The 13111-nt window shown below is 43.0% G+C and overlaps 1 long non-coding RNA gene across 1 annotated transcript; it reads left to right on the forward strand.

Moving 5' to 3' along the window:
• Window positions 1-9144: 9144 nt before the first annotated feature.
• LOC109616118 lies at window positions 9145-12721 on the forward strand. Its single transcript, XR_002197182.3, has 3 exons — window positions 9145-9271; window positions 10628-10745; window positions 10848-12721. It is a non-coding gene; the product is annotated as an uncharacterized LOC109616118 (long non-coding RNA).
• Window positions 12722-13111: the final 390 nt, after the last annotated feature.

Genomic DNA, 13111 nt, shown 5'->3' on the forward strand with positions numbered 1-13111 from the left:
CTTAACGGGGTGTGCGTTTTCATTCTGAAAGTCCTCCTCATCTTCACCTCACTAGAAGGTTTGATTAATTAAGCTAAGCTAGGTTCTGAGATGTTGTTGTCTTCCAAGACTTACCAAGCACTTTATGAAAAAAAATTAAAAAGAATCCCCAAAGTGTCATGTTAATAAAATACAGCGTAAACGTTTATTCAATGACTCAAGTAACTGGCCAAAAAGACAAAATATCTCTCTCAACTTCTATTAGCATTCATTTACTTAATTGCAAAACTACAGCCCACGTAAGGTGAAGCAGTGGTTGTGTTTGCTGAACATCTACCAGTATAAAGCCTAAAGGCTTAGTTTAGCACAGGTTTGGAAACATTTATAAATCCTCAATGAACACACGTAAAAGAGTTTTATTCTATGCCTTAGTTGCATGTCAAAGGTTTACCAAAACAGAGAGCTCTTGTCAAAAACATGGAAAAGCCTTGTATTGTACAGCACAGCGCGGGAGAAGACCTGTGTGTGTGTGTGTTGTGGTATATGCTTGGGTTTGTGTTCCGTCTGTAAATCTGCGTGGGTGTGAGGTCTTAAAAAACATCTATCTCTTGTTCCAGTACACTTTACTGTTAACGTACGCTCTCTCAAGGACGTGAACTTTTTTATGTTCAGGCCCAGCTCCTGTGAGAATGTCGTCTTTAAAATATCTGTGAGCCAAGGTGCAGCTTGAGGGTTAGGAGGGGGTTGTGTCTCTCTCTGGCGGTAGCATTTACGCTTCTAAATGCCTTTCCCTGGCCGACGACCCCAGGCACCCATGAGTCGATCCAGAAGATTCGCACTTTACGGGTGAATCTTAGAAGCGAGCTGCGTGTGTGGGTTTGTGTGTCTCACTTTGTGTGTGGCGTGTGTGCGCGCGGACGAAAAGAGAGGCTTTTATTACAGGTAAACATACTTCTTCTTCACAAGAGATTAATCTGTCTCATCCAATTTGCTGTCCCTAACACTGAGTGTTCCCACCAGGGAATGGTTTCGAAGCACTCCGGAGCATCGGATCACTAAGAAATCAATGGCAAACCGGGATAATGGCAACCCCCCACCCACCCACACACACACACAGAAAGTCACATGGATGGTTTATTTGTTTTATTACACTCACAAACATTTTTGGATATGTGCAAAGGCTACTGAAGTCACAGGTGATGATTCTTTCATTTTTGGAGGTTGCAGAAGCCAAAAAGTTGGGGGTCTTGCATCTTGGCATGACATCTACGTTAGCCAAAGAATAACCAAAACGAAAGCTAGATCACATTCTGCTACTGCTTTGATGTGCTATCTGTTATCTGTTAAAGTATGTGCGTTTAACTAGTGTAGTTAATGTACTTGCGTTTCCAAAAAATACAGACAGACGCAAATGTTTTACGTTGTTTCAATTTATTTCCCAACTTTTGTTTGGAGTTTTCAGGTGTGTTTTAAAATGGAAATCTGCAGTGTTCTACTTTTCACTCTGTCCATAATTGTTTTTTTGAGTTGAGTTTATGAATCTGGACAGATGCTTCCTGGTACGTTTTGACAAACTTGAGAATATTTTTTTGTACAGTGTGAGTCCAGTTAAGTCTTGTCAAATCTAAACACTGCATTCTACAGTATTGACATTCCCCAACTCAAAGGTCAGTCATAGTAGTTCAAATGTTTTGGGGAGGCTACACTGCATAGGAACCAAAAAGACTCGCCATCTTTGAAGGAAACAGAACTTCTGTTCCATATCAGAGAATTCGATCAGGCGATCCACCCGTAAGCAGAATCTGAAGTGCAACTAGGTCACGCAGCAACGTCAGAACGGTTCTACATGGCCCAACTCAACATCAGAATGGCTGAAAACCAAATCAAGCAACATTTTGGGATGGTTTAGTCAATTCCCTGACCCAAACCTTTATGATATGCTGTGGGAGGGTAGGAAACAAGCAGTTCATGCTCAAAAACAGTTAAAGACCAGTGAGAATGTGAGAGACTAAAAAACTAAATGATGCTTTGGGTCGCATTTATAGTGCAGAGCTAGTTATTGTGTCTCAGAGGGCAATCATGGGTTTTGCATGACTTTGTTCTTTAAATTAACACAATAAATATAAAAGTATTGTTTTAATTATTCACTCAGGTCCTCCTTATCTAATGTTAGGTTTTGCTTGGAAATCTGAAACCAAAATATATAGAACATTAGAAATGTGACAAATTGCTAAGAGCCATGTAAATCTTTGTGCTAATCGGACACCTGTGCTTACACGTGGCATTGTTAAATGCTTATTTCTGACTGACTTAAAGGGCATTCTACACTGTATTCTGTTTCCTATAAAGCTCTAGTGTGGTATATGTGAACTTACTTCTGTATTAAAACAATTGTTTTCTGTCAGATTTCATCTACTGATCTGGTGCTGCAGTGCAGTCATTGAGGTAGGGTATATTTCAATACTTTGGAAACTGACAGAGGAAATCAACCTTCCATATCAGATATGCCTCAGTAATTTAATCACCCAGTGTTCAGTGTATTTCATGATTGTGTTTGTGAGCGCATTTGTGTGCATGTGTTTCTGCACATCATTGTTTGTGTGTGTGTGTGCGCGTTTCTGTATCAGTGTGAAATTGGAGAACACATACAACACATTTCCATGACATAGCTAGGGCATGATGGGGCCACAATATTTGCTACTACAATATTTGTCTGCGTAGCGCAGTAGTCTGGAATCCCAATGCCGATATAATACTTTACCGGGATAAGAGAAAATGAGATGGGATATGTGACAGCCTTGGAATGCAATCAGCAAGATAGCATGAACCTGTTGACTGCTGATGGTTTGTCAGTGGAAGGGAATAGAATAGACTCTTACATTGCCTGTCTAGTCTTCTTGAGAAATAATGAAGAAATATCATAAAAGGGAAGCGAGCGACGCAGACACATACACACCTGTCCAAAGCAACAGTGCACTGACTGTTTTTGGTCCATGCTTTTAATCAGATCCTCTGAATCAGTCGAACCTACATGCTTAACCAACCCTAAAGCAACACGCTGCAAGCCTACAGAGTGCAGAAGCTTTGACTTACTCAAAACTAGGAGCTATCAAGAGTTTTGTTAATTTAACACAGTACGAAATACAACACCTGTCTGAAATGGCCCAAATCTGAGGAAAGATCGCAGGTTATAGAGAGGTTACCATGCACCGTTAAGTGTGTGATGAGAGCATGTGGGTTTTGCTCTTCAATAGTATTTTGGCCATTTCACTGTCAGATTGCGATTGTCTTTTAGTGACTGCCGTTGGAGAGGGAGGTGAGTGTGACAGTTCAATGGAGTGTGTGTGTGTGTGTGTGTGTGTGTTTGTATGCGAGTGTGTGTTTGTTGCTTGTTTGTATGGGTGTATGTGGCGTGTGTGCACGTGACAGTCGGCGTGTGTCTCTGTCACCGTTTCTACAACCATGTCTTACTCATCTAGTTAAATGGACGCTGTGCTTTTCAAGCTTCAAGCCTCCTCGGCAAACAAAAGCATTTGCTGTGGATAGCACTAAAATATGCCTATGACCTGCAGAAAGAACTAACAGCTTGTTTGGAGGAGACAAGCACCCAAGGCAGCTGAAGGGAAATGCTTCTACAACACAAAGGGCCGCATGGCCTTCAGAACGTCTCTCATGTCTCTCATGTGTCATCCTCGGCCATAATTGCTAGGTTATTCACGTAATGGAGTGGCAGAGGAAGGTTGAGGATGAGGAGTGTGTGTGTGCCTGTGTGTGTGTGTGTGTGTCTGTGAGCTGCTAAGACAGACTATCACAGGTTTTTGTGAGTCAGACACAAACTGCTCATTAGAAATGTGTGACATGCACACGAAAAAGGTACATGACAGCGATTTCTTTAGATCTGCATTAAAGGAAGACATTTGGGTACAGGACATCTTTTTTTATATGCCCTGAAAGAAGAGGTTAAGTGTTAGATAAGGTTTAAGGTTTAGGGTTAAGGTTTGGGTTAGGTAAGGGTTAAAGTTAGGATTTAGGTCTCTAATGTTCTTACTTCACTATGCAAGCTCTGCCTTCTTCCTGGTTGAAATGCAATTTGAGGCAGCCAATCACATGGCTTTCTTCCAACACCTGAAGAAAATGTTGTTCTGTACATGGAGAAATGACCATTTTTATGTGCATGTCACATATTTAAAAAAAAAAATTCATCTATTTCACTAAAAACCTGTGATAGTATGTTGGCATGTATGTCTGTGTGTGTGTGTTTGTGTGTAGTTGTGAGTGTGTGTGTGGGTGTGTGTGTGTGCAAACAATATTGCTTTGATCACAGGTTGATGAGTAGTGTTTGATGACTACCTTATAATTTATTAAATAGATGGATTTAAATATAAAGGCATGAAATAGATGAGTGAATATCACCAGCAGTCCTTCAGTGTTAAGTTGTGCCAGGAAGCATCCCGTGCTCACCTTGCTTTTGGGTTATAAATATATCCTTTGACATTGTGTTCATCTTTTTGTGTGTGGTGTGAAATAATAAACTGGGAGCGACTGAGAAAGAACTGAGGTCCTGAATAAAGAGCATCCTCACTACAATATTTCATCAGGGATCCCATTTTCTCCGTTCCGTAAATCAAACGTTCTTTTTAAAAAATCTGAGTTATCTACTTTTCTCCTTATTTCCTTTCTACATTAAAGATTAAATCAAGGACTATACATTTTTCGTTTTGAAAATCTGAGCCTCCTGTCTTTCTTATTTCTGAATCTTGTGAAGGGTTCGAAACAGCAAAGCAAGTAAAAACCTATTGCATTTGTTTCCGTATATTTTTATTCTGGAACCTGGAAGGAAAGGACCAAGCACAACACACGCTTATGTAATGCCATAAAAACTTCCACACAGTGGTGCTACAGCGATCACACGATGCAGGCCTCCTGATTGTACTGAGAATTTCTAAACAAACAGCTGGAGGCAGGAGTTTTTCCCCACAGAGCTCCATTACTGTGGAATGATCTGCCGTTTAAATTGAGAGACGCAGATCTAGTCTCAACATTTAAGTGTCTAAAAGTCATCACTACTGCAAGCTCTACGATTAAGTGCGATCTGGTCTAGGAGCGTCTCAATCCCTTGTTTTAACATTGCAGTTATCTATTATGCTTAGTCTGGGTACTGCAAAACCCTGGGGAGGGCACCTTCTTGTTATTACGCTGGGGAAATAGTATGAATAGGTATCTTTGTGAATTCTCAGAATGTTCTCTTAAACTTTCCTGGTGTCCTGTTTGACCTTAGGAGGACATGAGCGCTGGGGGTACACCTCAGATCTACCTGGCCCAAATGACTCGTCGCTGTTTCTGCCCAAAGTTCTCCTGGTTGTTTTGTCGATCAGGTTGCTACCAGATGACTCCTGCGGCCAGTGCCCACACGCCACCTGACTGTCCCAGTCCTGTCCCAGTCCTGTCCCAGACCACACCCCACCTGACTGTCCCAGTCCTGTCCCAGACCACACCCCACCTGACTGTCCCAGTCCTGTCCCAGACCACACCCCACCTGACTGTCCCAGTCCTGTCCCAGACCATACCCCACCTGACTGTCCCAGTCCTGTCCCAGACCACACCCCACCTGACTGTCCCAGTCCTGTCCCAGACCACACCCCACCTGACTGTCCCAGTCCTGTCCCAGACCATACCCCACCTGACTGTCCCAGTCCTGTCCCAGACCACACCCCACCTGACTGTCCCAGTCCTTTCCCAGTGCCCACACCCCACCTGACTGTCCCAGTCCTGTCCCAGAACCACACTCCACCTGACTGTCCCAGTCCTGTCCCAGACCACACCCCACCTGACTGTCCCAGTCCTGTCCCAGACCACACCCCACCTGACTGTCCCAGTCCTGTCCCAGACCATACCCCACCTGACTGTCCCAGTCCTGTCCCAGACCACACCCCACCTGACTGTCCCAGTCCTGTCCCAGACCACACCCCACCTGACTGTCCCAGTCCTGTCCCAGACCACACCCCACCTGACTGTCCCAGTCCTTTCCCAGTGCCCACACCCCACCTGACTGTCCCAGTCCTGTCCCAGAACCACACTCCACCTGACTGTCCCAGTCCTGTCCCAGAACCACACTCCACCTGACTGTCCCAGTCCTGTCCACCAGGCTATGCTGTGGACTTGGATTCTGCTTTAGGACTCTGGTTGAAGCCCGTTTGCATTTATTGACCTGCTTGTCTTCTGATCATGCAACAACATTGGCTTGGTCCATAACGTTATGGACTCTTATAATCTTCACCCAGTAAAGTCAGAAAATGACTGGCCACCCCTCAGAGTCTGGTTCCTCTCTAGGTTTCTTCCTAATTTTGGACCTTACAAGTGAGTTGTTCCAAGCCACTGTGCAACTTTGGGATTTTAGGCTGGGTGTCCGTAAAAGCACTTTGTGACAAATGTTGATGTAAAAAGGGCTTTATAAAATGAATAACATTTAATTGATTTGAATAAACAAGGAACACTTGAAAGCTCGCAGGCAATGCACACGCAACTCATAGTTCTGAAATTTGGTAAGTGGGTCCCTATCATAACAAGAAATACTGCAAATTTGCTTCAACAACCGCCATGATGGATATTCACGTTTTGTTAGAACAAAACCCAAAACGTGACTGGCAACAAATTACAGATAGACAAGACACATGATGCATTGCATTTGTTGACTGAGGTCTCTCAGTGCAATATTTTCAAGGCTAGTATTTTAATCTGCATGACTTCAAATGAGAAATGATCATTGTGCATGAATGTAGTTTGGCACAAACAGGCATATAGTGCCCCTCAGAATGTTTTCAACTGCCTTTACTTAAAGTGGATTACATTATGTTACATCACAAAATGTAAGTAAGATATAGACATATTCCAACACTGGCATCATTTTTGCAAGAAGTTCAAAATTAAATTCAAAAATATTTGTCCTAAGAGCAGAACCTTTAAGGGGAAAATCCAACAGAACACATCACAGAGTATTACTTTTCATTTTCAAGCACTGTGGTGGCTACATGATGGTATGGTTGTCATTGGCATGGACTGATTAGACCTAATCACGGGCAAAATCACAGAGGCAAACTTGCTTTCTCAGACACACTGGAAGAGGAATGAACCTTTCTGCAGTACAACAAACCAAAACACACAACCAGTTCCACACTCAACATCTCAATAGTAGCTTACTGAGATGATATAGAATGTTTTGAGCAGTGACGAGTAACCTACAATGGAGGTGTGCATACCTTGAACGACTCACCCACAAAGATTTACAGCTGAATGAATGTTCCTGAATGTTGACATTATTAAAGTTCAATGCTTATGTAATCAAGTTATATTGATGTTTTTCCTTAACAAACATTGTACTGTAATCTTCGTAATTAAACAACAATGTGGAAGACAGTCAAGAATATTGCATACTCTGTTTGATTTTGAGTTATGACATTTGGCAAGCATGGTATGGAGCACAGAATGTAGCCCCTTTTCACATAATGATGGAATTGTGGACAAACGGCTTAAATCCCATAATTTTGCTTGTTTTACTCAACTCATGAACTGTGCACCAGACTAACACTTCTCATTGTGTGTTTTGCACTGTACCCAAAGCTTAGAAAGCTTTCCAATAAGATGATTATGCTATGCTTTGGCTTTGCAGTCTTTGTGACCACCAGTTGTCATCCCGAACTCCGCAGACATGTTCCTCTTCACTCTCCTCTTCCCCCTTTGTTCCTCTCTGACTCAAAAAGGCAGCCACAGGTCGCGCAGGCCTATGCTTCATCAAAATGCCTGTGAATTTTAACGGCACATTATGTTTTTTTTTTTGCTTCCTGTGATCCCTTTCTGTCTCTCTCAGTCTCCCAGAAACCCTTTCAGAACACTTTGTTCTTCCTTAATCCCTCCATCACCCTCCTCCTCCCCGTCTCCATCTTCTACTGGGCTTGTGTCATATGTTGGATCCCAGCCAGGCTATGTGGTACTGTAGCAATGCAGTAAGCAAAAGGCAGTAGGAACTACGATGGGGGGGGTGGGGGGGGGGGGGTTCTGTGAAATGGAGAGGTGGTGGAATTGAGATAAGGGATTTTAGGGTGACAGTGCTGCAACACAGAGGGTACTCCTGTATTCCAGAGCAGCTTTAGGATGCTGTTATGTTTGTCTCTACGCTGTGGGGATCAGCCAGCCAAACAGACCCTGCCCTGTAGACGCCATGGCCTTTTTCACTTATGTTCATGTCGAGGGCCCCGAATCTGCTGAGACTCCATTCTAATGTTATTTTCACTGTGCATCTTACATGTACATGTGCAGTGCTTTGTAATAGTACATAAAACACCAGTCAAAAGTTTGGATAGACATATCCATTCTGGGTGTGTCCAAACTTTTGACCGATACTGTAGGCCTATATGAAGTGGTACGGACAGACGAGAAAGTTTAATTGCGGAATATCTCAGGAAGTCCGAACAGTGCTGTAGAAACAGTATTTGAAACATGAACGTAAACCACTGACTGCAGATGTGTTATGGTCATTTATGTTTTTATTTAGGTGACTAGTACAGCAAAAGTCTTCCGTTTGGCCCATAGCGTGACGTTGCGTGCTCTCCCACTTTGTTGTTTTCATTTTCGCCCTCGCACCTCACACAGGTTGAGATATTGTCAGAAAATGTACATCAAAATATAATCACTCATTATTTTCCTTGAGTAGAAATGCGTCAGGATTACAATGTTCTTATTTGTTTGGAATGCAATGGTTGACTTCTAAGTTAAAGACTAAATACTATTGGGTCTGATCCCACACAAAAGTGAAGGCGTGCTGATGTAATTTCTGCCGAACCGTCTGGATTAGTCACAAATGGCATTGACGTTTTTTTTTGCCTAAGCCTACCAAAGGTCTTTATACAGCTTCATCTATATGTTTGAATATTGTCCTGGTGAATGTGCTTTATTGTTTTATTATCGATGGAGTGCCTTTTTTAAGAGTTGTTAGGTGAATTGGGATTCAACCCACTGAGTGTCTGAAGTTGAAGTGGCATGTGACCAGCTAAGTGTTTCTGAAGTTGAACTGGGATTGGAACCTAGTGGTTGCACGAGTTACGTGCTGTTAATTGATCTGGACTAATGTGACCATTAGAGACAGCTGTTTGCCGAGTTCCATCCACCGCCCCTCCTGAACTTACTGACACCCGCAAAGCAAGTGAAAACAGGGAACGGGACACAGTGGAAGTTCTGACTGATTCGGACTGCGCAGTCTGTTGAGGATATGGAGTGGGACACAAACTGAATTGAAAAGGTGTGAAATGGGCTAAAGTTCTTTGGAAAATGTTGGTTCATTGTTGGAGTGCAGTTTGTGGATAGAAATGTATTTTTGTGAGGCCTATTGACAAACACAAAACATTGAAGAAAGCTTTCGGGGGAAGTGGATTCTATTAGCGTGACTAGGAGTGTTTTTGCTCTGATTTATTGTGCCTCTGCAGGACAGAAAGAAAAAGCACTGGCCCCGTGTCTTTCGGGGAAGAAGGGAGTGGAATGTTCTGACTTGTGCAGCAGATTGCCAAAGGGAGAAGTATCTGGAGTGCCAGTGGATATTGAAGCTTAATGGTTTAGACGAAATGTGTCAGGAGCAGTTTATGCACGTTGTCTAAATCGTGCAGTTGATGGGAGGAAAGAGAAGAGCCTGTCTGTGCTTCTGAGCATCGATGAAGAGACTCCCTACGCATGTAAAACTGAGATGCTAGGTACACGGTTAGAACGTTTGGGCCCGAACCCTTGTTGTGTGGTAACTGCAAAATGTTTGGCCATGTTGGAAGTGTTTATCAAATGGAGGAGTTGGTTAATGAGGTTTCAGTAGATCCAACACATAGTAACGGCCCTGAATGCCACAGGGTTAAGTTCTTGTTCTGCCCAGTTAGGATTAGGGTTTTAGGTAGCAAGAGTCAGCAGAGGTTTTATAGAGAGGTAAGGTAAGTTGTGAAAAGTAGATGTTGATAAGGACTTGTGGTGGATGAATGGAAACCAGGGGAAATTGGACATGCTCTGCAGTTGAATGAAGCAGATGTCTGCTGGTGAACACAGTGGAGTTTGTGACATTTGTGGCACAGGTGGTGAATTGTAGAGCTCGAAAGACAAAATGTACTTAGTTAAAGATTGTGGTAGCTGCAGCTGCATTGTATTTGAATCGGTAAGATGTAGCGGCCGGATCGTCTCATGGAATTTTCAGCACAGGTGTTTCCGCCACGAAGGCTTTGGGCCCTATGGAGTGGAATTGTTTGCGAGTGAGGTGTCCGTTTTGTTAGTGATCGTTCTGGGTGTTATTGAGGTAATTTCTTTTATAGACATTGTTTGTTATAGGTGCATATTTCCGTTTGGTTCGTTTCTAAATGTTTGGTCTAGTTTGCTTTGAGCGATATAGGGAGGTTGTGGTTTGCCTCACGCCTGTTAAGTAGGTGGCGGTGTGAAAGATAAAACTGGTTGCAATCCGGCAGACCACCGCTGCCTAGATGTCCACATGCACCCAACCAACACTGCTTTCAACAATGCTCTCAATGCTTTCCCTATAAAGAAATTCGGTGGAACTACCAACAAACATGATTCAAACGATCCTTTTAAAAAGAGTTGACCAGATTGCCTTTCTGATCTCCCATCATAGCCAAAGTGGGACCAGAGCCCTAAACCCAGGATACAGAGTGAACCAAAAAAAGAACCAGACCTTGACCGCTGGACTAGGAAACAAAGAGAGAACTCACTCATACCACGCTCACACTACAGTAATTTCTCAGGACATGAAGAGCGATTTCCCTGCAGCTTCAGTGAGTTTATCCCTGTGTTGTTTAACCCCAGTCATTGATTGTGGCCATCTTGTTTCCCAGACAGCTTTTGCTGGATTCCAGGCAGACATTCTCTCAACTAATGACTCAATAGTGAATCCACACACTGACCGAGGAAAACGACCTATTGCACAACCTGCTGCAGAAGAAAAGACGACTCGAACGAGGAATTGAAAGTCCCTAGCTGTTTGGTATTTCGATTTTTTTTAAAGGTATTATACATAAAGGTGGTATATGGAGGTGATGTGGACACCAATGGGTTCCAGTTCTCTATCCTCCACTTCAGCCCTGTTGATGGGCATAATGGCACCCCGGCCCCTGCCTTTCCTAAAGAACCACGCTCTGTTCCATCATCTTGATCAGTTCCGTCATCTTGCTGATGTCGAGAGAGATTGTCCCGGCGCTTCACTGACAGGTTCCTGACCTCTTTCCTATCAGTCGCCTCATTGTCATGATCAGGCCCTACCACCACTGTGTTGTTCAGACGGTTTAAGACTGTGTTGGAGTTATGCACTGACACTGACTGTAAACTAATTGAGATTACTGTGGTTTGTCACGCGCCATATTGCCACGGTTCACCGACTTTCTGAATTATTGTTTTGCCCACACTCCGCAAATGTCATAACATCCGATCCCTGATCTGACCTCATCCGAAACAACTACACAGGACGTTTGGGAGACTCGGTTTCATCCGCTGCACATCTCCTCTAGCTGCTCTGCTTCTCATGACACTGCTCTCCACCTGGAATTGTTTTCTGTCACTGACGCACTGGAAGAGACTATATTATTTAGCAAACAATCACAATTTAACTTGCAGGTGCTTGTCCTACTTAATGGATTCTGTAGAAGGCTACATTGCAACATCCATCCATTCACCCAGTGTAGTGCTCGGCCACTTTACTACGCCCCCTGCAGGACTCCTGGCCCAGCTACGCTGCGGACACAGATTCTTCTTGATGCCCTGCACCATGTTTTTGTTTCCCTCCCATTACTTTGTATTTGTATTTTGCACAAAATTGGCGGGTTGTTCCTTTGTCTACTTCTTTAACCTTACTGTTTGTTTCCTCCCTCCCAAGTGGAAAGTCGATGCGTTCGTTCATTGACACTTCGTTTCATTCCCAGAGTTTGACACGGTAACGGCTGTGTGGTACAGCAAGCAGTGGTGAGAGTCAGTAAAACCTGAAATCTGATATTAGCAAACAGAGGATCTCCTTTGACAGTTTCGACAGTTACATTTTCAGCAGCTCCCAATAAAGAAGTGCCAGGAATAAGACAGGGCACACACACACAAACATACACACACAAACGGGCACACACACAGATACATACACGCACACACACACACACACACACAGGAAAATAAGAGGATACAGTATTGTTCTAGGAACCTGACAGTTAGGCCTGTCATTATTCAAGCTGAGACAGTGATGGATATAGGATGCCAAAGAGAAGGGTTAGGATCAGTGTCACTCAGCCAGGTATCATTTAAATGAGCCTATATGGTGACTGCAATGGCATGGAAACACTTTAGTGAATGATGCCTGAATTGCTGTAACCTAAGACGTATGGTCCTGCTGTAATTGTATTGCATTATTCCATCTAACCGGCGAAGGCAGAGTAAGGCATAGAACAACTGCTAGGCACAGGGATTACAAAATCATTGCTTACAATACTGCAAACGTCTTTGTTTTTGGTCATTATTAGCTTCGTTCCTGGCTGGCACCAAACTGAAACAGCCAGTAAATGATGACCAGAAATAAAAGGAATGTTCAAATCATTTTCTGTGAGAAATAGAGAGGGTGTTTGCGTGTTCAGATTTTGCTCAGAGGACGTAGGCCTACCTTACCATTGGAAGCTTTAAATAACTGTAAGAAAGTCATGTTGCAGTTTGTGTTTTTCCTTACCTTACAATAAAGTACTTTATGCCTTTAACATTAAGCTTCCAATGTATTTTACATTTTTTTGGTGGACAAATGTCAGCTCATTCTAAAACTACAAAAAAATATGCGATTGATCACGATTCATTATTTTAATTGTTTCAGGGCACTAGCAGAAAGTAGTTACATTAATTCAATGTTTTGCCACCAATATACACACAAAATATGTGCCATTTTCTTAAAATACAACAAAATTTAATAAATGTTCATGTTTACAAGTTCAGACCCTTTATTGAATAGTCTGTAACATCTCTGGCTGGGCCACTCAGTGACATTCACAGACATTCACTGTGTGTTTTGGGTTGTTGTTGTGCTGCACAATTCATCTTAGACCCAGTCTGAAACCCTGGGCACTCTGTATTGTATTTC

Source organism: Esox lucius, chromosome 9, assembly GCF_011004845.1.
Source record: "Esox lucius isolate fEsoLuc1 chromosome 9, fEsoLuc1.pri, whole genome shotgun sequence".
NCBI lineage: Eukaryota > Metazoa > Chordata > Actinopteri > Esociformes > Esocidae > Esox > Esox lucius.